This window comes from Citrus clementina, unplaced genomic scaffold, assembly GCF_000493195.1.
Source record: "Citrus clementina cultivar Clemenules unplaced genomic scaffold, Citrus_clementina_v1.0 scaffold_4, whole genome shotgun sequence".
Lineage (NCBI taxonomy): Eukaryota > Viridiplantae > Streptophyta > Magnoliopsida > Sapindales > Rutaceae > Citrus > Citrus x clementina.
Genome location: NW_006262274.1, coordinates 9,527,078 through 9,529,869, shown reverse-complemented (window position 1 = coordinate 9,529,869; position 2,792 = coordinate 9,527,078). Strand labels below are relative to the sequence as shown.

The following is a 2,792-nucleotide window of genomic DNA, read 5'->3' as shown; positions in this document are numbered from 1 at the left end:
ATTTGTCGAGAGAGATCTTCAATTATCTCCTTGACTTCTTTAATTTTTGAACTTGACTCGCCAACATAAACCTCATTTACTCCCTTAATTTTTCTAGTATTCCTGAGTGATCGACTCCGTTGTTGGGAATTGTCCGCTTGTCGTTAGAAGAATTCCCAAATCTCTAATGCACCTTTTGACATTAGCTCTCCTCCATTTGTTGCCATTAGCCATTCTTGCACATTCGGCAATAATCCCTCCAAAAAGTATTGGTATTGGTGTCATTTCTCGTACCCATGATGTGGACACTTCAAGAGTAGCCCATTAAATCGCTCCCATGTTTCGAAAAACTGCTCGTCTTCTCTCTGGGTAAACTCTGAAATTTCCCTGCGAATAGCATTGGTTTTATGCACTGGGAAATATTTATTCAAAAATTTCGTTACCATTTGTTCCCATGATGCAATGCTATTAGCAGGCAATGTATTAAGCTATGAACGAACTCTATCATTTAAAGAAAATGGGAATACTCTAAGTTTTACATCATCATCTGAAAAATTCTCATATTTAAATGTTTGACAAATAGCATGAAAATAATTTAAATGATTATATGGGTCCTCATTTTCTAGGCCATAGAATGTTGGGAGATAATTTAGCACACTAGGTTTTAGTTCAAAATTCCTAACAGCTACATTTGGGTATCTTATGCATGATGTGCTCAAATTAGCTAAAGGACTGAAGTAGTCCTTAAATGGCCTCTCATGTGGTTGCAAATCCATTTTATTTTTAACTTGTTTGTGTATGCGAAGTATTTTTTCTAGTTCAAGGTTTATAGGTTCAAGATTAGGTAATAATGACCTACGACCATGCATGTAAAGAACAAAAAATAAATGGGAACAAAACGAATAAAAAGAAAGAAAAATGAGAAATTACGATACTAACCTTATCGCGCTATTACAACCTTACTATAAAAATATACAAAAAAATACGTGAAATAAATTAGCTAAAAAAATTAGTAAGATAAACAAAAATTACAAAGAAGAAAAAAAATAACTTGAAAATTAAATTACAGAATTTTAAAGAAGAGAAAAAGAAAAAAAATACTAACCTTTAAATGCAGATTCACTTTTTTTTTCTTTTTTTTAATAAAAAAATTACAAAAAAAAATTAAAAGAAATTAATCACAATAATTGATTCTACGAATTAAAATAATTTACCTCCCCGGCAACGGCGCCAAAAACTTGTTGTGCAAATTTTATTGAACTCGCAAGTGCACGAATCTATTGTAGAATAGATTAATGGTGACGAGTGTCGATCCCATGACGAGGTGGATTTTAATTGTGTGTAGAATTAATTTTCTAAATGGGTAGTTGGATTTGTAGTGAAAATGATTTGGATTATCCTAAAATTCGAATTAAGATGGCAAGAATAAATTGAGGTGAAAATCTATTAAATTGACGTACTTGGGTATCTGGATCCGTATCAATATGTACCATGGGCTAAATATTCCTTATTAATACAAATTGAATCATGAGGGGGGAATCCACACCTCATGAACCGCACTCTAATCAATATGGTGCTAAGGGCTTATCGTGCCAAATAATAATAGCCTTGTACTAGGGAGCCGGTGAAACCAAGGCGTTACTAAACAAGATTATTATTATTTGTGGACGAGAAGTCAAAACATCCATAAAAACTAGAGGGGAAGAGAAAATAAATTTACCAAATAAAGCCCATGACACATGTTGAGACTTCACCTTCAACCCAAGCTTGAAAGAAAATTAGCTACTCATAATTGAACTAGGGGTAAAATGAAAATTTATTAAAATACATAGAAAATACAAGATGGAGAAGGAATTACAGAAATTGGAGTCCAAAAATGGATTCAGAGATATCAAATTGGGGGGAGAGAGCCCCTTTTTTTATAGATACATTGAGTAAATCATGGCCATCAGATTGAAAACATTTCAGACGCTCAAGATTGTGCCACGTCATCAGTCAACAGTACGCGGTTTGACCACGCGGGTGAACAATAACACGGTTTGACCCAGCTTGAACAATGACGCGGTTTGGTTGAAAATAATCCTGTGTAATGCATATACCGTACGCGAGATTTTTGGTCCACTGATATGCTGCCACATCATCGATCAACAGTGCATAAGAATTTTAGTCAAACAGGATCGTAACACCTCATCAGTCAATGCCACATCATCGATCCGTTTATGTGAACAATATCGTGAACAGTAACGTAGCAGTACCGTACATGTGAATAGTATTGTACATGTGAACAGTGCCATTTTTCCTTTTATTCTCCTCCTAAGGTTTTCGACCGTCCTGAGTTCAAAAGTAATGTCTGTTTTGCCATTTGATATCTTGTTCATTGTGAAAGGACTATGATGCCCCTAAAATACATAAAATACTTAATTATAATACAACACACATAATTAAATGACAAGAAGTTTAAATATATAAAAGTAAGGGTGTTAATAAAACTTGAAGTGTAAAATGACGATTTTCTCCTTTATAAATATACATTTTTTAACACTCAACATCTACTAAATTGTGTGATTGTTTACCTTGCCAGTCATATTTAACTACTGCCGCCTAAAATTCACAACAGAAAGAAACTAAAAATAAGAGATATATTGAACTGAAGATTGGTTGGTTACTAATAAGAGATTTGAGATCTAATATTTTCATTGCAAGTACACCTTGTTTGGCCTATAACTTTTGAAGTCACGCATCCCCGTTTACCACTTATGGGACCTCATCAATTTCTCTCCATGTAAGCTGTCCAAATGACCACACAACATACA

General features: G+C 33.9%; 1 non-coding gene across 1 annotated transcript; it reads left to right on the top strand.

Moving 5' to 3' along the window:
* Positions 1-270: 270 nt before the first annotated feature.
* LOC112099373 lies at positions 271-374 on the top strand. Its single transcript, XR_002906177.1, has one exon. It is a non-coding gene; the product is annotated as a small nucleolar RNA R71 (small nucleolar RNA).
* The last annotated feature ends 2,418 nt before the right edge of the window (positions 375-2,792 follow it).